Genomic DNA, 26249 nt, shown 5'->3' on the forward strand with positions numbered 1-26249 from the left:
GAGGATTACAGGTATGTCCACCATGCCCAGCTAGGACCTGTTTCTTGTTATTTTTAGCCTATGAAACTTTGCCAAAGCACAGGTGACTGCTTTATTTTTGTTTGTTTGGCTTATTAGGGGTGAAAAGAGAAAAAAAATTATTTTGACTTTTATGCATTAAATTCTTAGATACCATAAAAGCATTGATTTTACCATATGAAAATTAGATATGGGCAATGTTATGAATGCTTTTTTTTTGAGAGAGAGAGAAATAAAACAGCCACTGGGCATATGTACATTCAAATAGTTACCATCTTAGGGAGAAAAACAGTCATAGTCACAACTTTCATAAGCAAATTTGGTTTTTTTTTTTGATTGTTTTGGTGATGTTGAAGATTGAAACCTCTTGCATACTAGGCAAACACTCTACCACTGATCTGTATCCCCAGCCCTTTTTATTTTGAGACAGGGTCCCACTAATTGCCCAAGCTGGCCCCAAAATTGTGATCCTCCTGTCTCAGCCTCCTTCATAGTTGTACCACCTAGCCTGGCCCTTTTTTTCTTCTTTTATTATTATTTTTATTTATTTATTTATTTATTTATTTTTGGTACGGGGATGGAACTCAGGACTAACTCAGGACTTTGCACTTGTGAGGCAGGCATGGTGCCACAGAGCTAAATCCCCAGCCCTAATTTTTCTTCTTTTAAATAGCTATTGAGTTAACTATAGACATTTAGTGTTTGGCTTTGTTAAGGTAGGCAATTCAAATTTGATAAGGAATAACATACATATTTTGCCTAAGTCATCTCCAGGTGGCAGTTACTCATGAGTAGATTAAAAAAAAGGAAGGGAGAGAGGGATATAGGAAGACTATATATGACAAGCTGGGTGTGGTAGCGCGTGCCTGTAATTCCAGCACTTGAGGCTGAGGCTGGAGGATTACCACGAGTTTGAGGCCAGCCTGGACTACATATCGAGACTCTTGTCTAAAAAAACAAAACAAAAAGACAGTAAAATATGCTGGTATCATAGATTCCAAAAATTGATGAAAACCAAAAGCAAATTTTTAATTTAATTTAATTTGAAAGGACCCTTTAATAGCTAATCTTTAGGTTTAAGAGAGAGGGACAAAACGCTACAAAGCATTTCACATTTCTTCAAGAGAGAAAGTGCCTTAGGCTTCCTAGTCTTGAACCCTTTTGTTTTTCTGGAACCTCAGAGCCTGTCATCTGTGAAGGAGTGAGATTCCCATGGGCAAGACAGTGTCATTGCTGCCATTTGCAGACAGACTCTGAGAAACTAGCACAGGGGAACTTCAGAGTTAGGACAATAACCTTCAACTTTGGTAACCTTAAGTCAGGCTAAAAGTCTGCTTAGTCATTTGAAAAGGGTGGTGAAGCGTCTTCCTGCTCTCTTTGTATTTGTATATTTTTGTGATACATACAATTATATTCATCTTGGGGAATAGGTACATATACACCAGGCATCCTTCCTGTTTCTAAGATGCCCCTTTGTTTGCTATTTGGGTCTCACATTGACTGACAGCTTTCTCTGCTCCCTAAATCACTGTCTTTAGAGGAACCAGTCGTGGCTAGAGTGTTTGGAAAGAAGAAGCAGAATCTGCAGTTTTATGTCTAATTGCTTCCCAGCCCGATGTGACTCCCATGCTGAGCATATTACAAAATCAAGAGGTTTTTAGAAACTGAAAAGCAGAAGTAATCAGGGTTCTTCCTCACTTTCTGGGCTGCAGCTTGTGTGACACTGCATCTTGGGAAAAGATCTATGCTGCACTCACAAGTCCACTCTGGTTATGGTGGTAAAGGGCACAGGCTCTGGAGCCAAACTTCTGGGTTTGAAGCTCAGTTCTAGACCTTTCTAGCTATGAAGACTTTAAAAAGTCATTTTACCTCTCCGTGCCTCAATTTTCTTATGTGTACAATGGATGTGTTAATAGCTTCTATCTCCTGGAGTGTTGTGAGGATAAATGAGGAAGTCTATGGTAAAAATTCAGCAAATGCTGGAGACAGCAAACCATCATGACATATCTCATATTATTCACCCTTTGTTTTCCTAGTATCTGCCATAGAACCTTAGGCATCCCATCTGCTTATACATTTTTTGCTAATTAACCTGAAGAAAGATTGAAGAAATTACTAAACTACTATTCTTCCACTTCTAAAATAATCTAGATAAAGAATTGACTACAAAGGCCAGGGATTTAGCTCAGTGGTTTCACCGCCTGCTGCGCAAGCACAAGGACCTGAGTTCGATCCCCAGTACCAAAAAAAAGGATTGATTACAAGTTAGAGTCCTCTGCAGAAACAAACAGAAAAATGATTCCTTGTGCCTGACCGCATTAAAATGGGATCTCAATAGATCTGGGGAAAACTTGTAATCAGTCTATTTTTTAAAATTTTGTATTAGTACATGTTCATGTTTGCAGTGCATAATGGTTACATTCCTCATGGGGAGTTAGTATATGGACATTAACACATCTCAGTTCTTTTTTTTTTTTTTGGTACCGGGGCTCGAACTTGGGTCCTTGCGCTTGTGAGGTAGTTGGTGGAACCACTGAGCTAAATCCCTGGCAATTTCAGTTCTTCTTTCAGACCTTTCTCCTCCCCTCTCTCCCCAATCCTTCCATCTAGGTCCTCTTCCCATTTGGAAAAGATGTGTCTCCCTACTTTCTATTATCTGTCTTTTATTTTGCTCTTTATTTATATTTTGGATTTTTCATATCAGAGAAACCATGCAATATTTAAGCTTGGATGTCTGATTTACTTCACTTAACATTATGGTCTCAAGGTGCATTCATTCTCCCACAGATGACTCAGGTTTATCTTTCTTTATAGCAGAGTAGTGCTCTATTGTATGTCTATACCACATTTTAAAATTCATTCATTTGTTGATGGACAAACAAGCCACCTTCAAGATTTAGCTACTTTGAATTGTGTTGCTATAAACATGGATATGCATGCATCACTGTAATATGATATCTTTAACTCTTTCTGGAAGATACCTAGAAGGAGAATAGCTGGGTCAAATGTAATTTCTAGTTTAGTTTTTTTGTTGTTTTTTTTTCTTCCGGTACCAGGAATTAAACTTAGAGCCTAGTGCTTGCCAGGCAGTTGCTGAGCTGCTGAACTGCATCCCTGGCCCTCTACTTTTCTGAGGAAATCTCTGTACTGATTTTCATAATGGTTGTGTTGTAGGAAATCTGGACCGGGAAAGACAAACCCACTCAAAAGAGATGGAGGAGAGCCAAGGCTTTATTTGACCGGCTGGCCCAGTGGAGCTAGGTACTCCATAAAGACCTGGGCCTCCCCGCCCCCCCACACACAAAAAAGGAGTTTTATATAGTTTAAATTGGGGTGGGATTGAGATGAGCACTGGGGCTTGAGGTTGGGGCTTTCTTTAGGAACATGATATTCACATAGCATAACAAAACAGAATACGTACTGTAACATTGAGGCTAACTGGATACATTTTCAAGGCTAACAGAGAGGATATAACAAGATATGCATTGTGAATTTTGAGGGTAACAGGATATATATATATATTGTGGTGGCTTACACTGTGATTATAAAAGTATCACTCATTGGGAGGGATTGTGGATCTGCCTGTTTCTAGGTAAATAGGAACAAAAAAGGGTCTGTGAGAATTTTTAAGGCTTGAAGGCCTAAAAGTTTAAAACGTCTGCATTAGTTGTAGTATTTTACATTCCCATCAGCAATGCCTTGTCAGAATTGGTTATTATTTGATTTCTTGATGATGGCCATTCTTTCTGGAATAAAATGTAGTCTCAGTGTTATTTTAATTTCCATTTCTCTAATGGCCAGAGATGCTGAACATTTTTTTATGTATTTATTGGCCATTTGTACTTCTTCAGAGAAGTGTCTGTTCATTTCAGTTGTCTAATTTTTTTTTTTTTTGAGACAGGGTCTCACCACATAATTCAAGCTGGTCTTGAACTCTATGTAGCCCAAGCTGGCCTCAAATTCACAGTTATTCTCCTGCCTTACCCTCCCAAGTATTGAGATTATAGTTGTGCACCACCACACCTGGCCAGTTGTCCATCTTTTTATTTTGGGGCCGGTCTAATTTTTTTGAGTTCTTTTTATATGCTAGATATGAGTCCTCTGAGGAATAGATGGCAAAAAATTATTCCCATTCTGTAGGTTGTCTCTATTTGTTGTTTCTTTTGCTGTGCATACACTTTTTCATTTGATACGATCCCATTTATTGATTCTTGATGCTATTTCTTATGCAACTGGGGTTCTGTTCAGAAAGTCCTTGCCTATGCCTATGTCTTTAAGAGTTTTACCTATTTTATCTTCTAGCAGATTGTTTGTTTTAAAATAGATCTTTGATCCATTTTGATTTTAGTTTAGTATCTTTCTTTCTTCCTTCCTTCTCTCCCTTACCCCCAACCCTTTTTTTTTTTTTTTCTAAATTTTGAGACAAGGTCTTGCTCTGTAGTCCAGGCTAGCCTCAAACTCCATCCTCTTGTATCAGCCTTCTGAGTACTGGGATTACAGAAGTGCCCCGCCACACCCAGCTTGCAATCTATATTCTTAACAAGTCCAGATGATTCTTAGAAGACAGTCCAGCCAGGCCAAAGTGTGGCAAGCTTTGGTAAGAGCTTGATGCAGAGTTATAGTAAATGTCTGGTGTGTTTTAAATATAGAACTCTTTCCGTCCACACAGCCCCAAAGGGAAAAAACATAGTTCCCAATTTACTTAAGAACTTAAAATTTTTCTAAGAAAATGGGGAAGGAAAAGCCCTTTGAGTTTGAGATAAGGAGTTGCCAGACGAGACTATAACCCATTTGTGTCCAGAGACAGCTAATGGTCAGAGACAGAAAAGAGCCCAAGGTGACCTTTGGCTCAAGAACAAACACAGTGGCCCAAAGCTGAGTGACACTAGATAAAACTTTCACATCTGCTATTTTAAATACTTGGCTCGGTTGGGATTTGAAGCATGCAAGTGACCCTTTTGCTGCCCCTAGATTGTCATTGTGATGTTTGACCCGTGTCAGGTTCTGAGTTTGAATGCTCACCCACATTCTTTCCCCTTGCTGACCTCCAGGGAAGGAGGTTGCTGGGGTGGGGTCAGATCTTTCTAAGTGACAAGTGACAGCCCCACAGCTCAAACACAGTTGAGCAGAGTTTCTGCCTCTCAGAAGTTCATTACTTCTTTCTCTGATTTCTCCCTCTCTCAAAGAGATCACCCCTTATTAATTGAGATGTAGGTGGCATGGAAAATGTGTGTGTTCTTCAGGATTGGCGATCACTGTGGAATTCAGACAGTGTTTCTGCAATTTGTAAATTTGCTGAGTTTGTAAATCGATGGGCATTCTTGCTGGACTTTAATAAACAGAACTTTTCTTGGTATTTACAGAGTGCTTATGACCTCCAAACCAATCAATAAAAATGGTCAACAAAATACTTTTACTACAATGCTCAATGTTTGCTGAGTAACCAATCAACAAGAATCAGAAGGTTAAAAGAGGAGAATGTGGACAATAAAATATCACTCACTTCAAAGCAGGTCCAGAGAATAAAGCATTGTACATTGTATGTAAAGCATTTTATGACCCTTGAGAGATCAATTCTGGTCTACCATAATAAACTCCTTCCATCTAGAAAAAGTGATGCCAGCACCATAATAGAAAACTTTATTGATATCCGGATTATACTAAGCAGTACACCAGGGGAAAGAGTTCACAGTTCTGCTTCAAGAGCCCTCCCTAGTGTGGGACCAGGCTAGCAAACAGGCATTCACTGTGTTTATGTGTAGACAAGAGAGACCAAAGGTAGGACATTACCAACTGCTGCTATTCAAATTCTCAACAGCAACAACCACATCTTTGTTAGCCCCTAGTCCACTCTCTTCAGCACATCCTTTGGCATTTCCCCCTCTTTTTTCAGCTCCAGTGTCTACATTCCTACCAGCAGAAAGTCACAGCTCTCTATAAGCTCTGCCTGAGAGAGTCTAAAAGCATCATACCACAGCGATATATGTGCACCCGTGTTTATAGCGGCACAGTTTGTAATAGCGAAAGCTTGGAAACAGCCCAAGTGCCCATCGACTGGAAACTGGATAAAGGAGATTTGTTGTTTTTTTTTTTATAAAATGGAGTACTACTCATCCATGAAGAATGAGAAACTAGAGTCATTTATAGCTAAATGGATGCATATTGAGGCCATCCTCTTAAGTGAAATAAATAGGACACACATGAGTAAATACCGAAGTTTCTCTGGTGTAAGAAACTGAAAGTGTAAGTAAGGATTAAAATGAATAATTGATAATTTGAAATAGGAAGAAAAGGTCCACAGGGGTAGGGGTGGGAGGGGAAAGGGAAAGGAAAGAAGTGAAAGGAAAAATTATGAGAAAAGAAAAAAAATGGAAACGAAGTCTATGTAAATAGAGAAGGGTGGAGGGGTGAAGGGTGCACAGGTAATGGGGAAAAAATAAGAACCAAGATAAATCATGTACAGGTACAAGCACCCAATGATAAATGTAAACGTATTTGTATACCTAAAATGTACCAATAAAAGAATTTAAGGAAAAAAACCCAAAAAACCATGGTTGGTGCTTCTGTACCCCCAAGTTGGCAGAGAATCTCATTAGCAACAAGGACTTCTTACTGCCACAGGTGTGACTCTAAGACTGGATCTTCACAGGCCAGCAGATGACCCTCGTATAGGACAGTGGTGCAGGACTTCACATGGTGGAGACTCAGCATAGGCTACCATGTTCTTGGAGACAGGAAATGTCAATTCCCCGGTGCTAAGCTTGCTGAGGGGATAGCTTATACTTGCCTGCTCTGAATTGCTGCCCCTGATGGCTCTATTTCTTCAGGTCACAGCATAGCTGCCTCTCATGTGTCAGCCTGACCAGGAAGACGTGGCAGGCCAGGGTCGAGCATCTACCACTATATCCTGGCCACTTCAGGAACCCATCTGGGTGTCTGGCAACTTCTCTTTTTAAACCCCCAGTACTCAGTAGGTCTGCTGAGACCTACTTTTTTAGACAGTAGCAGGGGGGCCACTTGTTATATCAGTGGCCCAAAGTGGTTGATATTCTAATAGAGGCTGTCTAAGGAATTATAAGGTTGTAAGGTCTGCGATTCTAAGACACACACACACCCCTCCTTTCCTTCTAGAGAGAAGGCAGAAGGGACAAATCAAATCTGTGGCAGGGTATCTCAGTTTTTGCTACTATAAACAACATTGCAATGACAAACTATGAGATGTACTATTTAGAAAAAACCTTGCTGGACTTAACATGATAATTGCAGTTATGGTCATTACATCTATGGCATAGGAAAGATTGACCTGTATAGTGTCTTTCCTCTCCTCTCCTTCCCTCTCCTCTTCTCTCCTCTCCTCTCTTCTTTCCATTTCTCCCCACCCCATCTTTATCCAGAATTGTGGTGGTGTCATAAAATTAGTTCAGTAGCTTCCCATCTGTTCCTGTGCACTGAAACAGCTTATATAACACGAGTATTTTCTGTTTGTAAAGATTTGGAAGTCTTTGCCTTTATAGCAAGTCTTGTGTATAGTTCTCCACCTATCTTTTTTTATCTTTTTTTTTTTTTGAGACAGGGCCTCACTTTGTAGTGCAGGGTGGCCTTGAACTTGCTTCAGCCTCCTGAGTGTGGGGATTACAGGTGTGTACAACCACATCCGGCTATATTTGTTTTTTGGGGTTTGTTTTTGTTTTTGTTTGGTACTGGGGATCGAATTTGGGACTGCGCTTGCGCAGCAGGCGGCGAAACCACTGAGCTAAATCCCCGCCCCGCCATATTCGTTTTTAAAGTTAGTAATCTGTTCGGGTATTCTTCTCAAATAATTTTCTTAGAAAATTGATCATTTCAAGCCTTTGATTAATTTTATGCTGTAAACTCGTGATCTAAGATTCTTGCTTTGCTCTAAAGAAAGTCATGATATTTTTTTAATTAAAAAAGTATAGCTATGCTGTACTGTATGTGCAGTGGTGCATGCCTTTAATCCCAACCATTTAGAAAGTGAGGCAGGAGGATCATGAATTTAAGGCCATCCTGGGCAATTTAGCTAGATCTTATCTCAAAAAATGACAAAGAAGGGCGGGGGATTTAGCTCATTTAGCTCTGCCGCCTGCCTCGAAAGCGCAAGGACCCGAGTTATCTCTGGTACCAAAAAAAAAATGACAAGGACACCAGGCGTGGTGGCACATACCTGAAATGCTAGCACTCTGGGAGGCTGGGGCAAGAAGATATGCAAGTTCAAGCCTAGCCTGGACAATTTAACAAGACCCTGCCTCAGAAAATAAAAAATAAAAAAGGACCGGTGATATAATTCAGTGCAAAGGCCATGGGTTCAATCCTTAGTAACACCCAAAATAAATTAAAAATAAAAAAGGCCAATTTAACTCAGTAGTAAAGTGTTTGCCCAGCTTCTGCAAAGCTCTGGATTCTTGTATTGCAAAAAAAAAATACAGCTATGCTCAAAAATAAGATATGCCTCTATGAACCACATATACAACAGAAGCCATAATGTGGAAAGAGAAGCTGAAGCCAGAGGCTGCTGGGGACTGGTCTGCAGGAGGAGGGATGAAACAGGAGCGCATCTGGGTGTGGAACAGCTCCACTCCTCCTCCTGCTCTCAGCTGGTTTTCCACAGGGCTCCTCTGCCTGCTTTCTTCCAGGATCTGCTTCCTCCTCCTCCCCTCCCACTTGTGGACAGCAGCCCTCTCCTGGGTAGTGTGACTTCTGGTTTCCTCTTTCAACCTGATCCCTTGACTCCCATCTTCAAGGATTCCTTAGAATTCCTGGTCCCTGAGGGCATCCTGTGTTATCACCCTAGGCATAAATGGGTTTTGTTTTAATATATGATTCATATCACTGGGCCTGGAATCCCAGCTCTCTGGAGGGTGAAGCAGGAGGATTGCCAGGAATTCAAAATCAGCCTAGACTACAAAATGAGTTCAAAGCCAGCCTGCAACTATATAGAAAGACTTTGTCTCAGTAAAAAAAAAAAAATATTAAAAATGTGTGTGTGTGTATAACCAAAAAATGTATATATCAGGAAAAGAAAAGCTTGTATAAATATATTAATAATAAATTTTTGGGGGTACCAGGGATTGAACTCAGGACCTTGCAGGCGGCAGAACCACTGAGCTAAATCCCCAGCCCAATACTAAATTTATTGAGACATCATGAGATTAATACAAGTTATTTTTGCCTTCTACAATTACAAAAGGTGCTCAGAGTGGTGGTCATTAGCTTCCAGACATTTGATTAGTATGGCAAACCGCTTAAGTGTTTTTGGTGTGCGCTCTCTCTCTCTCTCTCTCTCTCTCTCTCTCTCTCTCTCTCTCTATATATACATATATATATGATTCATATTATGTTTGGGGATTTAAATTAAGGAGAGGCATATGATAGTCTTATCATAAGGATTTAAGCTCCATACACAGTCTTCTACTTTGAACCAAAAGCCAAATTAATAATAAGTTAGAGGGCTGGGGATTTAGCTTAGCAGCACCGTGCCTGCCTTGCAAATGCAAGGTCCTGAGTTTGATCCTGGGTACCAAAAAAACCCAAAACAACAACAACAAAAATAGTAATAATAAGTTAGAATGAAGTTCTTAGTTTTAAAAATTAACATTTGAAGCTGGGCAGTGGTAAGTGCCTGTAATCCCAGCTCTTGGGATGCTGAGGTAGGAATATCATAGGTTCAAGGCCAGCCTGGGTTACACAGCAAGTTCAGGCCCAGCCTGGAATACCTAGAGAGATCTTGTCTCAAAACAAAACAAAAACAACAAGAACAAATGTCTAAGTATCTACCATTATGCGTAAGCACTTGAATTACATAAATGCATTTTCTTTTTTTTTGTACCAGGGATCGAACTTGGGACCTTATACTTTCGAGGCAGGCCCCGGAACCACTGAGCTAAATCCTCGGATAAATGCATTTCAATATAAAAAATTCAAACAGTACTTAAGTTTTGGAGTAAGACATGAACAGTTCCTGTCACCTCTCCCCAGGACTTGCACCCTTCCCTCTAGAAGAAGCCTGCATTAACAGTGTGTTGTAATTATATATCCTTCAGTCCTTTGATGCCACACTTACAAGCATCTAATATGTGCACTGTTTCATTTATTCTCACAACAACCATAAGACATTAGTATTAGTAGCTTCATCTTTTTTGTTTGTTTTTCCGGTACCGGGGATCAAACTCAGGACCTTGCACTTGCGAGGCAGGCGTGGCACCATTGAGCTAAATCCCGGGCCAGTAGCTTCATCTTATAAAAGGAAGAGAAAGGGAGGCTTGGGAAGATTTGTTAATGTACCAAAGGGCCATAGTGAATTAATCTGGACCCCTATTCTCATTTTTAAAAGAGCCAGGCAAGTGAATTCTCCACCTTGTGCCGGCAGCTACTTCCCCAGCCCTAGGTGCCTCTTTTTGAGGAATCCAGCGCTGCTCTGGAAAGTGTACCAGAAGGAGCCTTGCCCTGTGTCTTCAGCGAGGAAGTGGCCACCCAGGTGTTGGGCAGGTGGGCCTGTATTCTCTGCACCAAGGAATTCTCTTTTGGATTGCCACCAACGCCAGGAAATAAAAATTCTTTGAGCTATTAATTTTAAGTGGAAAATAAAGGGTTGGGGCTGGTTTCGCCTCCGCTTTGGTCAGCACCTGGAATGTCCGCCGTGTCTCGCTGGTCACTGCCCCGGGGGCGGCGAGGTCCACACCAGTGCCCCTCTCAGGGCCAGGGCTGGAGAGAGCCGGGCCTTCCCTTCCCCTCACAGGATGCTGAGGGCGTGGACCGCCCACAGGACGGCATCTGTCTCCCCGCGCGAACAGGAGGAAAAGGCCACAGGCCCTGAATGCATTTGCATCGCAAGTAGCGGGTAAACCCCACAAGCCAAGGCCAGGCTCCTCTGCGGGCTCTTCGCTGCAGCGGGCCGCGACGAGGCTTCTGATTTGATGGTGGATTAATCGTGCGTGCAGAGCGCTCTGGCTGACCGCGACGCTAGGCTGCGGGTGCAGCTTTCTGGTTTTAAGGCCCCAGCGCCCGTCACGTGGCCCGGCGCCCACAGCCCCGCCCCCTGGGAGCTGGCCCGGGGTCTGCCGGGCTCTGAAGCCGGGTCCGAGGGCCCCTCCCCCGGACCCCGCCGCACGTAGACACCGACTGACACGTGGAGAACGTAGTAGGGGCAGGGGAGAGCTGAACTTAGGTTTTAGCGGACACCGGAAGCCTCCTCGGTGAAACGAGAGAGCCATTTGTCTTCAGCAGTTTCCATTCTCAGTGTCTCTAAACCCTAAACCTAGGCGGGATTTCAAGGGTGTGCCGGTTAGGAATATTAGGAATAGATGATTATGAATCATCTTCTCTCCCCTAACAGGGTTGTCAAATTTCATACAACATTTCCAAGAGCTAATATGTGAAAGCATGAAGAGGGTATTATGAGGGTGGGGATGTAGCTCAGTAGCAGAACACTTGCTTCTTATGATGACCCCTGGGGTTCAACCCAGCACTGTAGAAAGGGGGGGAGGGCATTATGCACCCTGGGGCATACACAATAGCTGGGGCTCTTTGAGCGTCCCTCCTGGGGAGTTGGATTGGATCTCCTGTCCACCCCCGTCCACCAGGAATAACCCCCACCCTCGCCCCAGAACCGGAAATCGAATTCAGGACCTTACAATTGCCAGTCAGGGGTGGCGCCACTGAGCTACGTCCCTGGCCCAGGAACAATGCTCTTAACTGTGACTGTTATGTGTGGGTATGTGTATCTGGTACATTTGTGCTTGGGGACTATTTGCTGAAGAGAATATGAAAGAAGCAGCAAGGATAGGCTTTCCATTTGCAATTTAGGGCGAGTGACTGCATTGAAGTCTAAAGTCTAAAATGAATAACAGGCATAGACTGGAGATTTTTGTTTGAATTTAAGCTGGTGCATATATGTCCTTATAAAGAAATTCTTCTGAATGGAAACATCCCTGCATTAACATTCAGACATGTCCTAAGTTTATTGTATGTGTGTGTACGCGTGTGTGACTGTACACAACTTTCTGGCTTTTTGTTGCAGTTGGGTTGTTGTGATTGTTGTGGTAATGCTGCATCTCAGGGCTTCATGCATGCTAAGCAAGTGCTCTACCCCTGAGCTACCCATCCCCAGTTCTTAAGTCCGGAGTTTTGTGAGGTTTTTTGGCGGTACCAGGGGTCGAACTCAGGACCTTGTGCTTGTGAGGCAGGTGCAGAGCCACTGAGCTAAATCCCTGGCCCTCTTAAATCCTGATTTTAAGAAGTATTTTTCTTGGTCCAATATTTTTATTTAGTGTTTACTCTGGATAACTGAAAGTTTACTTTTTTTTTTCTCCTTCCTTTTGAGACATGGACTATGTAGCCCAGACTGGCCTAGAATTCCAAATCCTCCTGCCTCATCCTCCCACGTGCTGGGATTATAGGTGTGTACCACCATGCATGACAGGTTTACAATTTTAACATAAAATTACCCGCATATCTTTTCTCTTTGAACACACTTGGACATTTAGAGTCTTCAGATCTTTTTTTTTTTTTTTTTTTTTTTTTTTTTGTACCAGGGATCTAACTCGGGTCCTTGTGCTTGCGCAGCAGGCAGTGAAACCACTGAGCTAAATCCCTGGCCCCTTCAGACCTCAATTTTCCTTTTGATTGAAAAGGAAGCTTTACTTTGGTGCCCTGGAGAGAATTGTTTGTAAGAAAGTGTATACTGTATTCAACTTTTCATCTTACATTGTCCTTGAACATTTTTGAGGACTTTCAGCAAGCTAGAGAAGTCTTTGCCTCTTTCAGACATGACAACCCCAAATTGAAGATGTGGGAATTATGTTTTCCAAGACAAATCTTGTTCTTACTCTAGCTGCCCTTGAGTAGCAAATGATGGAGGGAGCACACTTAGTAGGGACATGGTTGTTTTGCCTTTTCAAAAGTCCTGATGAGTTAACTCTGCAATGACAGTGAGATACCCACGAAAAACAAGTGTGTGGTTTGGCTTTGATGACCTCAGTACAGTGTACAGTATCTCTTCACCAGGGTTGCTGTTATCTTTTCAGGGGAGCTGTTCCACTTTTCATCTTGTCAGGAGAAACCTGTGTGTGTGTGTGTGTACACACAAGTGTGCAAAACTTGACCAACATAACAATAGCTCCTACTAACTCACTTACAACAGAGCAGGCACTGTGCTGGTGTCTTACGTCCATTATCTCTTTTTATCTTCTGAACCATCTCAGTTGAGGTAGTCACCATTGTCACCCTTATTTTACAGTGAAAGAAATTACTTAGGGACACCAGGTCTGCAACTCTGATCTATTGTGTCTCCAGAACCCACATCCCATGCTGTATCTTTACCTTCTGCATCCAAAACAACAGCAGCCTAGCCCCTGGCTGTTGTGAACCTGTTGTTCCTGAGAACAGCTATGAGTGACCAGAGCCCCTGAAGCACTGCCCAGGGCTGTTAGTAGGTGCTCCCCCTGTCTCCTCCCACACACTTGGGGTTGGAGGATAGGCGGCGTCGGGGGGGGGGGGCATGAAAGAACAACCGAGCATGGTGGCCAACGCCTGTAGTCTCTGCACTTGGGAAACTGAGGCAGGAGGGTTGCTGTAAGTTTGAGACCAGCCTGGGCTACATGGTGAGTTCAAGGCCAGTCTCAGCTACATAGCAAGACCCTGTCTCAAAAAACAAACAAAACAAAAAAGTAAAGATCAGACTGCACCTTGACCATCAGGCCTTCCAGCCCCAATTTAGGAAAGAAGAAACTTTAACAAGATTGGCTGAGGTCTGGCCCAAGCTGGGGTATGGCATTCTCCAGGCTGTCATTTCTACTCTCAGCAGCCATGCCCACCAACAGGGAATCCTTTGGGAAGTGTGCTCTATGCACCATGTCTGCACGGGTGAGTTCTCCTGGACACTGCCTCAGTGTGCCTGCTGAGGAACCAGGATTGCTGGCTTAGAGGAGGCTTTGTTGATTTTATCTTCGCAATGTGCAGGTTTTGAAAATCAAAAATGCTTATGAAACCTGCAGCCACTTGGGGAGTTTGCTAGAAGTCGAAGGCCCTCTCTCAAGACCCATCTCCCTTTCCAGAGTTTCCCAATGAGCATGCCTAAAATGAGTCAAAGTTGTGAGAAAATAATGACTTCCCTCACCCCATCTTACCTCTGACCACCAACAGCTTTGTCTGTCTACCCCAGTGTGCTGTGAAAATGTTATTTCCTGCATGTACCATGGTGTGAAAAGCCTGGAAAGGGCTGGGGATTTAGCTCAGCAGCACCATGCCTGTCTGCAAGTGCAAAGTCCTGAGTTCGATTCCTGGTACTGGAAAAAAAAAATCTGGAAAGCATTTTCCCATCTGTCCTCCAGAGGTTGGAAGGGCCATACCCAGGCCTCTACTAGCTTTGTTATTTCCAGGGGTTGGGCTTCGGGTAGCAAATCTCTCACTGGGCTGGGTCTGGTTCCGAGGCCTGGTTCCGAAATTAGGAACTTAACCCACCCTTTAAGGAAAAAAAGGCTTGTCTTAAAGCTACAGTTTTTCTTAAAAATACAATTTAAAATCTCAATTCCCTTGTTTCCTTTTATCTACTTTTTTTTTATTTCTTCTATCCTACCTCCAATCCAAGCCTAATTTTTTCTTTCAAATTCTTCTGTTCTTCCTCCCCTTATCCTCCTTAGTTTCCATTGCTGAGATGCCGATGTCACCATCACAGCCCCTGCAGGGAGAAGTGGGTAGCCCTGGCCTGAAGCAAGGCTTCCTTCCAATCTCAAAGCTAAGAGTCCAGCCCAGTGGAAGGAAGAGCCCTGAGGCCCCAAGCAGGAGCAGTTCATGGCTTCCTGTTGAGGACACCATTCTCATCTCTAGTGTGCTGGACAATGCTGACAAACCTGGAGATGTCCCTCTCATCCCCAGGAAGCCAGGGACCTCTTATGCCATGAACAAATTTGGAAAATGTACTAAATTTTCACATAGGCCCTCATCTTTGTGCCCAAGGAGGCCCTGAATAAAGTGAGGTCAGATCTTGTCTGAGTAGAACTTGCCTGGTTGAGATAACATAATAATAACTTGAGGAAATCAGGGTGGAACTGGCCAAGGATCAGGCTGAGAAATTTTCACACACAGTCTGCAGAGTCACTCTAATTGTAAGCATGTAAAAACTCTACTGTATGCATCCTTGGAAAGGCTGAAAAATGCTAATTGGGGTGGTACAGTTATAAGTCACATTTTGCTCTCTCGTTATCTAAAAATTGTTTTGTTTTGTTTGTTGTTCTGGTCCTAGAGAGCAAACCCAAGGCTTTATACATGGTAGGCAAGTGCTGTTCTACTGAGCTGTCATCCTAGGCCCTGCCTAAAGATTTTTGTTGTGGTTTTATGACCTTTATGAGAGAAAAAAATTACTCAATAAATTTACAGTTAAAAAAACCAAACCCAGCTGGGTATAGGCACACACCTATAATACCACCTACTTGGGAGGCTGAGGTAGGAGAATTCCAAGTCCAGGAGGCCATCCTGGACAACTTAGTGAGACTTTGTCTCAAAATAAAATATAGAAAGAGCTGAGGATGCAGCTCAGTGACAGAGTGCCCCTGGGTTTGATCCCTAGGACTGCAAAAAGACAAAACAAAAACCTCAGGGGCTGTGGGTGTAGCTCAGTGGTAGAGTGCTAGCCTAGCATGCACAAGGCCTTGGGTTCCATCCCCAGCACTACAAAAAACAATAGCAAAAAACCCTCAAAAAAACCCAACAGCCTCAATACTTCACACCCTTTATGTGACCTTTTGATGATATATAAAATGCATACAAGTGAGCAAATGACAGGTTCTGACTGCAGAGTGGCTTCTGAGACAACAGCTTGGGTGTTCATCATAGCAGGACCTTGGTGAGTTTCATCTGTCTTCTCCCATCTTCCCTGCCACCTGCAGAGCTAAAGAGAGGTTTGTTTTCAAGAATGAGGTGTCTGTGACCCTGACCATTCCTAAGCAAAGTTTTCATGCCTCCACCAGCTCCCTCACAAGTGTGAGGGGTGGGTAGGGTGCCTTGAACATGGACCCAGGCACCTTTGTACGCAGACTCAGGCACTGGCAGTCAGCTTCTTGGGGTGTCTAAGAGCCATAGTCTCCTTGGCAAGATAGAACCTCTTTTGTTTTGGTCCTGAAAGCCACATAGACATCTTCAGCAGCTCTGCCTTGGGCAGACATGCCCACATGTACCAATATTAGGGTTAGTGGTCTTTGCAGCAAGTTGGAGTTCCTTGCAGGCCTGGAAGGAAGCATGGCCTGCTTGTCTGTACAGCTCTACCTGTGGCCTCTGAGAGACAGCAGCAGGAAACCAGGAGCTCTGGGGACCAAGATGCTTCTCTGAAGCAACTTCCTCATCTCTGCTTACTTACGGTGGCAAATAGGTTCTTTTCTACAAAAGCAGCCCCCTTCACCTCCAGAAAAAAAGCAGCTCAGTCCTTCTGAAGGGTCCCCAAAGAACTAACCCCAGGATGAACGTTCCACCAACCAGGTGCAGCAGCAGCACACGTTTGTGTCTCCACAGACTGCTATGTGGCTTTGATCTGACTGTCATAGAATGCATTTGCTCCCACAGCCAGGGACCTAAGGGGCAGAGAAAGCCTGAAGTTCACATCTAGCTAAGTATTTAGAGGAGGCAATGTAGGAGCTGCTTTCTGGGGAAGCAGAGAACCATGTCATGATCTCACTGGGACCTGTGGCTGTCATCTCCCCAAGTGAACCAAAACTCCTTGGGATGTCAGCTATCAGGAGTGGGGGACCAGCAAAAGAGACTTCCCAGCACCCTTCGCCCCTCTGCTGGATGCCTGTGGCTACCCTCATGTGATGAGTATGTGGCCTGCTGGAGGAAAGAAACTTGCACAATCAGAAATAGGAACCTGGAAAATAACTTGGTGGAGCCTGTAGGGGATTGGGCAATGAGTTGTTGAGAAGACTTTGGGCCATAAGGAGGGGGTTAGGGGGAAGAGCTGGGTTTCATCTGAGTCACATCTAAGATCTGAGGAGGCCCCGAGAGCTTGAGGCATCCGAGTGGTCAGGAGGCAGAGGCCCAGTGTTTTCCTTTCTTCCGTCTGTCATAGACTATGATTGGGCATGGGGCTGACTCTGGAAGGGGCTTGCAGGGTCAGGGTCAGAGGTTTGAAATCATGTAGACTAAAGTGGAGGCTGCTACAGCTCAGAGTCACCAGGCATCTCTCTCTTTAACCCAGAGTAGATTAAATCAGCGTTTCCTGGTAACTTAGAAATAGGAATGATTCACCTTAAAATACAACCTGGGGCTGCCTCTGTGACAGAGAAGCCTCTCTCACAGAGAAGTCTATGACAGAGAGTAGATAGCTCCTATAGCATTGGAAAGGGCTTCTACCCAGGTGGCTCTGTGGAGGAACTGAAATTCCTCAGAACCTTTGCTTTTCGAGTTTCTGGGTGGAGATTTCTCAGATGCACAAGGTCCTTCTTTAGGAAAGTGAATCTCTCCTACCTCACCACATGGTGTCGTCTTCTGCTGGGGCCTTCACCCCTATTCAGAGCACTGAACAGAGACTGTTCCAGAAAGCACAAGCCCAGAGACATGAAAATTTGGAAAAGGAATTAAGTGAAACAGAATGTAGAGCAGATTATCTGGCTTTTCCTTTGCTCCTCTGAAAAGTTAATTAAGGGATATTTTTCCCTTAAAATGCTCCTCCTTATAGGGGCTGGGAATGTAGCTCAGTTGTAGAACATGCTTGAGCTTCTGTAAAGTGGGAATAATGACTGTGTCTTCCACATAGAAGTGTCATGTAATAGTGAAAGTAACATGCTTAAAACAGTGCCTAGAACATAAATATTGGTGATGCCAGGGACATATTGAAGGACTTTCAGTAAACTCATAGAGAGGGGAAGTGGGTGCTAAACCCTGGTGTGCATTGACAGTGAAGGGACGTCCCTGAGAGATTTCTTCATAAAGATAAGCCTAAACTGGGTGTAGTGGCACACATGTGTAATCCCAGTACTCTTGTGGGCTGAGGCAGGATGATCAGGAGTTCATGCCCAGCCTGGGCACTTAGCAATTTAGCAAGATCCTGTCTCAAAATAAAACATTTTAAAAAGGCTGGCAGGGCCGGGAACTTAGCTCAGTGGTTCTGGTGCATGCCTCGCAAAAACAACGTTCTGAATTCGATCTCGGTACCAAAAAACAAAAACAAAATGTACTCTTGTGGCCAGAGTTAATTTTGGGCCAGGGATTTCGCTCAGTGGTGCCACTGCCTGCCTCATAAGCGGAAGGTCCTGAGTTCGATCCCTGGTACCAAAAATAAATAAATAAATAAATAAATAAATAATAAAAGAGGCTGGTAGTATAGCTCAGTGCAAAGGCCCTGGGTTCAGTCCCCAGTACTGCATAAATACATACATACATACCTAGAAAAATAGCTGTAAATTCTTTTGGGTCTCCGAGTTCATGTTGAGGCCTCACATTAGATGAACAAGATTCTCTCTTCACCCCTAGTTCCCAAAACAACCTTCTCCAGGCATCTATTTCCATTCTCCCTCCACATTTTTATTTGTTTGTTTGTCTCAAAAGACAGTGTTTCACTTTGTAGGTCAGGCTGGCCTTGAACTGACTATGTAGCCCAGGCTGGTTTTGAATTTGTTGCAGTCCTCCTGCCTCAGCCTCCTGAGATTATACGTGTGTGTGTGTGTGTGTGTGTGTGTGTGTGTGTGTGTGTGTGTTGAGACAATCTCACCATGTTGCCCAGGCTGGCCTCGAATTCCTGGATTCAAGTGATCCTCCTGCCTCAGGCTCCTAAGTAGCTGGGATTATAGGTATATGCCTTCATACTTGGCTTTCCACTTCTGTTTTTGCCTCTGCAGTTGCTTATGCCAAACCATTTGTGCCAGTGAAACATTAGGTACCCTTTCCTTCAGGAAGCATTTAGCCATCAACTTTAGTTGGAAATGGTGACCCCCTTCCATGACATATTGTTCAGACCACTTTCATGTCCCACCAGGCACTGCCTGGTCTTTATAATTTATGGGCAGGTCTCAAATCTTTTTTCTTTTCTCTTCTTTTCTCTTTTTTTTTTTTTTTTTTTGGTACCAGGGACTGAACTTGGGACCTTGCACTTGTGAGGCAGGCAATGGAACCACTGAGCTAAATCCCCGGCCCTGAGGTCTCAAATCTATAATCTCTACAACCTAGGCAAAATAAGCAAAGGATCTCTTTCTCCACCCCCCATCTCTGTCTGTCTCTCTCTTTCTTTCTTCTTTCTTCAGAGCCTTCACACTGAGATACATCCCCAGTCCCCTCAGCCCCACTTTTTTTGGTACTGGGGATCGAATTCAGGACCTTGAGCTTTCAAGGCAGGCGGCAGAACCACTGAGCTAAATCCCTGGCCCTCCCCACACTTTTTGAGACAAAGTCTCCCTAATTCTCTTAAGTTGCCCAGTTTGGGTTTGAACTTGCAACCCTCCTGTCTCAGCCTCCCAGAGTGCTGAGACTAAAGGCACTCACTACTATGTCCACCTGTCTTATATAAAGCCCAAGGGCTCTGTGGGATAATAACTTTTCTAGCCTCAAGACCTACTAAACTTCCTGGATTATGCATAGGAACTGAGGAATGGAAAAGAGGAAAGTTTTCCCATTCCTAGAATTTTCAGATCCATAGTCAGACACGTTATCCATTGCACCACTGACCCACACAGTTTTCCCATCCCTTATCAACGACTTCCTGGTCATTTAAAGAATCCAAGGAATTGTAGATGGTATAACATGTATCGTTTCATGTCAAGGTGAAAAAAATCAAGGCCCAGAAAGGGAAACAGAATTCCTAAAGGCCACATAGCAGAACCAGAATCTGGATTCTGGCTATGCTGGTTTAGTGCCCTTTTCCTCCTGCTGGAGAAAGAGAACAAAGTGTTGAGGGGCTAAAACATGGGCTCTTGGGTGGTCATGGGTTACTATGATAATTAAATTGTTTAATAAATGCGAAGCCTTTAGATCACCCCTGGTACAATAAATGTAAGTATTTGCTGCTACTGTCTTTCTTCTTCTTCTTCTACTCTTCATTGGTACCTCTCACCAGGTACATTAGTCAGCTTTTCATTACTATAACAAAATTCCCGTGGCAGGCTACATTATAGAGAAAAGAGGTTTATTTAGCTCACAGTTTTGGAGGCTGGAAGTCCAAACAGCATAGATTCTCTTGCCAGGGTGTTCCTTGGCTTCATTACATCAAAGCAGGAGCACATATGTATCTCTATATGGTCTTTGCCAGGCAGGTGCAGCACTGCTGAGCTACATCCCTGGCTCTCCCTGTCTTAATAAAACCACCAGGATTCAATCATGGGACTCAACCCTAATGACCTAATCTAACATTTCCCAAAGTCCCCTTCCTTCTGGTCTAGATGTGTAGCTCAGTGGTGGAGCACTTGCCTACCATACTCAAGGCCCTGGGTTCAATTTCCAGTGTGACACACCATAGTCAGTTAAATTTCCACCCTCCTATAATGCCATTAACATAGGATTTTGGGGATTAACCTCCTGCATAAATTTGAGGGGGTGATAACAAATCATATTCAAACCATAGCACCAGTTCCCCTCCTTTTGGGGAGAGCAGAACCCTGAGGGTAATTAAATATGCCAGAACATCCTTACTAGGTAGCGAGTGAGAAGCTGGCAGGAAATGTAGACGACTGACCATCTGGATTACTGACCCTAATGGCCGTGAATGACTTTTTGGGACCTCATAGACCTAAGGCCCCACAAAGCAGACTGTGGCTAAATATTGAGTGTTTTATTCATCTCTTTGTTTTGGTGAAGGGGAAATGAAAAAGAACCCTTTTCATTGTTTGCAGCACCCCACCCATCCCAAACAGGTGAGTCTGGCTCTGCATTCTCCAGGGAACCTCGACCTGCACAGCAAACAAGGGTAACTCAGGGCAGGCAGAGCTGCAGAGGGTCTGCCTAGCCCTGTCTGCCTGTCAGGCTGCCTCCTGACCCTCTTAAGCTAGGTCCTTGGGAGGTGGGAGCCCAGAATCACTTTCCATCATACAGTTCCTGATGCTGAACTAAAAAGCAAGATTTTCTTTCTATCTGGTAGGAGGGGCTGGCATGAGAGGAGAGTGCCTTAAAGCCAGTGAGTTCCAGCTTCAGCCCTGGGCAGTGGAGTTCAGCATCTCTCCTGGCAACTAGCATCTTCTCTCTCAAACTTCCGGCATCTGCACCCTAATGGACGTCAAGAGGAGACAGGTCAGAGCTGGGAATTTAGCTCAGTGGTTCCGCTGCCTGCCTCACAAGGGAAAGGTCCTGAGTTTGATCCCCGCGACCAAAAACAAAAAACAACACCAAAAAAAAGAGGAGACAGAACAGGCTTGCACCTAGGGCTGCTTTTTCCCAGGGAAGAGCTACAATTCGCTTCCTTCCTCTCAACACAAATTGCATTGCAAATTTGGGACAGGTCTAGGAGAAGGACTGTAGGAAATTCCCTTAGTGGGCTGAATCTTTTCTAGGTTTCTATTCCATTTCTATGTTGCGGCCTGATTGGGTAAAAAAGAGTGCAGCATTGAATGCTGTCTACTTGGCAAGGGACCCTGGGCATTGGGGAGTTTTTAGTTGGGGTTTTGTGTGAGCAGTTATAGAATTAATTGGAGCAGCAATTGTACTGCCCCAAATCCCATTCTAGGGTCCTGTTGATTTTTTCTGAGTCTTTCCAGAGAATGTGGCCACACGACATTCTAACATTGCAGCCCAGATGGTTGTTTTCTAGTTGGTGGAACTGGGCTAGCTGAAACACCTGTACTGCCTTATTCCAGCCTCTTTGTGACCAGGAACAGACTTATTCATTCATTTATTTACATTTACTCATTCGTTCATTAGATCCATTATTTAAGCAAAAGTACTGGCAATGATGTAGGTCCTGCTCTCTCATTGCTCTCAGTCTAGTAGAAGAGTCAGGCACTGAATGACTGACTTATAAAAGCACTAAGGATTTGGAAGAAGAAAAGCCAGACTCCCTGGTGTGATGGTGAGGGAAAGCTCTCTAGACTACGAAGTGATATTTCAGTTAAGGCCAGAAGGTATGTAGGAGATGCTCAGGCAGAGTGGAGGAAGAGTATTTTAACCAGAGACAGCAACCTGTGCAAAACTTCTGTGGCGGAAAAAAGCAGGAGACAGCAGGGAGGAGGATGAAACTGAAAGGGTACAGATGGGCCAGGCCATGGGGCCTCACAGGCCACCAAAAGAATATGGGTCTGGGAGTGCAGCTCTGTGGGGGAGCATGTGTTTAGCATGCACAAGGCCCTGGGGTCAATCCCTAGCACAGCAAAAAGAAAAAAAGGAACAAAAAATGAGGGAGCAGTATGCATCTTTGTCCTGATAGTAATGGAAACCCATAGACAGGCATTAGTAAAAGAGGAGTGTCGTTCCAGTTTTGTTTTGTTTGGGGGTGGCTGGTCTTCTATGATTTCTGTTACAGAGGACTCTAGTTGCTCTGAGATGCTGGGAAACTTCCCTCCAACTTATCTTTGTGTCTATGATGGGAGCCCCATGAAGCTGGGGATGCTCAGATCAAGAGACCCAGCTTCCACTGACCACTGTAGCCAGAGTCTTGTCCTGGCCGCTCTCTTCAGTAGGACACATGTCATGTGTGTTAGTTTTTCATGTCACCCCCTGGGATCAGATTATATTTATGAAATTTGACTGTCTATCCCAGGATAAGGCACAAAGAGCTTAGAGAGGAGGATATTAGGAATCATGAGGTTTATGATCAGAACCTAAAAGTATGTTCTGAAGGAACATGTCCTGGGATAGTTTAGGGACAGTGAACAGGGAGAAGCTGAGTCATGCCTACTGGAAGGAAGGCAGAGTGGTCCCTTGGAAGTGGTGGAGCCACTTCTTGGTGACCATCTGCTGGCTTCTGGGGCTTGAGTTAGCCTTCCAGCTTGTCTGCCTCTATTCCAAGGGTCACTGTGACCCAGTGTGGGCTGAGGGCAGGTGTATGCCTGGCTTCTGGGGAGAGGCAACCAGAGCACTGGCATCTCCTGTGAAGGCAGCCTGGGCCAGACCACCCCCGACTCCTAAGTTATAAATGTGACATTTAGTTAGGGAGGATATTAAAGTAGCGTGATGGAGCAAAGAAGACAGGGAGTGTGAGCTTGTCAAGGAATCACCCTCAGTCCCTCTTAACCATGTAGTGCCCTCAACACTATTGGCATGAAAGATAGACAGTCTTTGGGATAGTCTTAAGTGTTGCAGGGCATTTAACACCTCTGGCTTCTGCCTTTTGAATGCTAGTAATGCCCCCTGGTTATTGTCACCACTTTAAATCCTCCTACACATTTTAAACTACTTTCCGGTAGGGCAGTACCAATACTCCTGCCCTAATTGACAACCACTGTCCTGGCAACTAAGGGAGTGAGGGTGTGTTCGGCTGTGGTTCAGGTCCCTGCAGCTGGCAAGCAATGGGACTCAAATGGAAAACCCCTATTTGAGATCTTACTGAAGGCTTTGTCCAGAGGGATGAGCATACTTCCCACATCACTCTTGGAGCCTCCTGCTTTTTCAGATCCCAAATGGAAATCCTCCTGACATCCCCAGCCTCATTGCTCACAGTCGTAACCTACAGCCCTGGTCAGTGTCTGGTGGGGAAACAGATTTGAATACAGGCACTTGAAGGTGGCCTAGGTGGAATACTTCTGGTGGCTGAGGCGTCACTCTGTTGGACCACTAGATGGCGCCTGGGAGCTCCCCCCCACCCGCCTTCTGTCGCAGGACTGGTGGTGACCAGAGTTCACTGCAGAGGGAACTTGCTTTAAAGAGGCCTGGTCCTTAAAGAGACATGGCCACACAATGACACACTGCGTGTTAACCCCACAGTGAGTCTCCACCAAGGGCAAGCAGCCCTGGTTAGGCTCAGAGGCTTCTTTGGCTTCAACTTCCTGGATGTTGAACTGCCACCTCTCATAGCCAGTCTCCCTGGCAGCCTTCAGCCTCTGCAGCAACTCTTGGCCCTGATGGGGATAGGGCCAGCCTGGCAGAGCAGCGCAGGGCTGGGACACATCTGCAGGACTCTGGCTAAAAGAGTAAGAAGCACAGCCAGCTTCAGGGAGTGATCCCATAGGAGGGCAGAGGGCCAGTCTGTGAGGTCTGGCCCCAGCTTGACCTGTTACCACTACCCTTGGAGCTGATGAAATTGGAGCCACTGAACTTGATCTCTGGGCTTTGGCAACTTAGAGAATCCTCCTGTCTCCTCTTCAGCTTGCTTGCATCTTTCCAGATGCCGATGGGGACTTGAAGGTAAGTAAGGGATGGAGAGGGCTTCAGACTGTGCTCTACAGGCCTGTCCGATTGATTCCAGGACAACTCTCATGTTGACCGTGGGTGAGACAATCTGAGCAAGGTCTGGTGAAGGCCACTTTATCTGGGGCTTGGCAAGAGACCCTCCTGAAATTGCAGTTTGGTTAGTCTCATCTAAACCAGCCGCTTTGCTCAGGAGGCTGAACTTGCCATGGCCCCTGGCTGTGGAGCAGGGCTTCGGCACAGCCCCTGGGGACATATGCAGGGAGTGTCACTCCTGCTGGGACCTGGATATTTCTGTACTTTCTCCTGACAGTAATGCTAAGGGAGGCAATATGGGGGTGTATGCAGTTCTCTGGAGATCAGGTCTACATTTTTCCAGGGCTACAAATCTTCCCCATGACTCAGCTGATATAAAACTGCAGTAGAAAAATGAATTGGAAAGGGCTTTGAGTTCATCTGTATTGTTTGTAGACCTCACTGTTTGTAGGAGAAGCGAGGAAACTGAGCAGAGGCAGGTAGAAAGAAGGCAAAGGACAGTCTAAGGCCAAGCCTCCTCCCAAGAGGTGACTTAGGGAAAGCCTGGGGAATTTTCTTCTTTCCATATCAAAGGGTGAGGGTAAAGCTCAGAACAGTATGTGTACAGGAAACAGAAATAAAACAAGGAGTAGAAAATAGGGCACTGAGGATCTGCTGGGAAGCAAAGTTTACAGTCTACTAGGGCTGAGAGGAGGCCTGTAGGTCATCTGTGTGGTCCATGGGATGTTCATCTCCTGCAGGTGTGAAAACTGAGGCTGGAAAGCCTTGAGCCTGGGCGAAAGTGTAGAACAGTGGGGTTTGGTGGGGCCTGGTGTGCGGGAGACTCTTGGATTGTGTTCAGCTTGTCTCCAGGGTCATCTGCCCTATTGTAGTAGATGAGGTTTGCTTTGGGAACCAGGTCTCTTTTGCTTAATTATTGGTGGCCCCAGGGGGTTCTGGAATAACACTGCCTTGCCTTCCCATGTAGCTCCTATTTCTTCACCCTGACTTTAACTTCACTGTGTTTATTCATTGGTTCACTCTTTGCAGCCCAATGCACAGCTATACACATGGACTCTGGATTCAGATTCGGTTCATTTTCAAGTGTTATCACCTGTTAGCTATGCAATGGCTTAGCCTTTCTGCACTGCAGTTTCTTCTGTGAAGCAGAGATAATAGTAGTCCCTATCTCACTGGCTTATTGTGAGGATTAGGTGAAATAATCTATGTAAAATACATAGAGCAATGCTTGGCACTTAAGCACTCATTAAATGTTAACTGTCATTAATTTGACTTGTTCAACAAGCATTATTGAATGTCAGTCTCTTGGGCTTTTGGCAGAAAGCTGCTCTGGGATCAGCACAGTGCAGCGATAACTGCTTTGGAGGTCTACCTGATCCTCATTCATCCACTGGACTGGGCAGTGGGTACCCTCCAGTGAGAAAGATGCAGACCCAGCTTTATACAGCAGCTCTTTCAGGGAGGGTACATCCAGCCTTTGCACACACTGGTGACCCCTGTGTGGCCTCAGCATGGCGACACATTCTTTTTACCAGCAATGACTGCTGTTGGATCATCAAGGAAGCAGGGACCTCTGGGGCCTTCCTGTTGTGCACAGTGGAGCTGGGATGCTAATGTGAAAAGGGAAGAAAAGTGGAGATGCCCAGGTTTGATCCTAAGCAGCATCATCTAAGCATCACTTTTATATCCTGGCCAAGTGGTTTGCAGAACCAAGTTGGTTGTTGGAGAGGCAGTGAGTAACACACCCGTGAGAATAAAGGGCAGACTGCTGGCCTTCAGAATGAGGTAGATCTCCTTTCTACTCAGCCCCTCGGCATCAGCTCAACATTCCTAGCAGTGTAACCAACCCTTAAATCCAGCAATGAGGGAAGAGCAGGCAGGTCACTACAGAGATGAGGGAGCTGAGGACAGCCTGACTGCACAGGCTA

The 26249-nt window shown here is 44.7% G+C and overlaps 1 protein-coding gene across 2 annotated transcripts in view; it reads left to right on the forward strand.

Annotated features, from left to right (window-relative positions):
* Nucleotides 1-26249, forward strand: part of Abr (ABR activator of RhoGEF and GTPase) — a 198377-nt gene that overhangs the window by 24476 nt on the left and 147652 nt on the right. Inside the window, exon 1 of one of the 2 annotated variants that reach the window (XM_004857096.4) lies at nucleotides 23770-24282. The exons of the other annotated variant lie outside the window; for it this stretch is intronic. The gene's annotated coding sequence lies outside the window, so the exon portion shown is untranslated. Of the gene's footprint in view, nucleotides 1-23769; nucleotides 24283-26249 lie in introns of those variants that run through there. 2 annotated transcript variants of the gene reach the window in all.

The sequence above is a fragment of the Heterocephalus glaber genome, unplaced genomic scaffold (genome assembly GCF_053883595.1).
Source record: "Heterocephalus glaber isolate CG9 unplaced genomic scaffold, H.glaber_assembly_v1.0 deba00001564, whole genome shotgun sequence".
NCBI lineage: Eukaryota > Metazoa > Chordata > Mammalia > Rodentia > Bathyergidae > Heterocephalus > Heterocephalus glaber.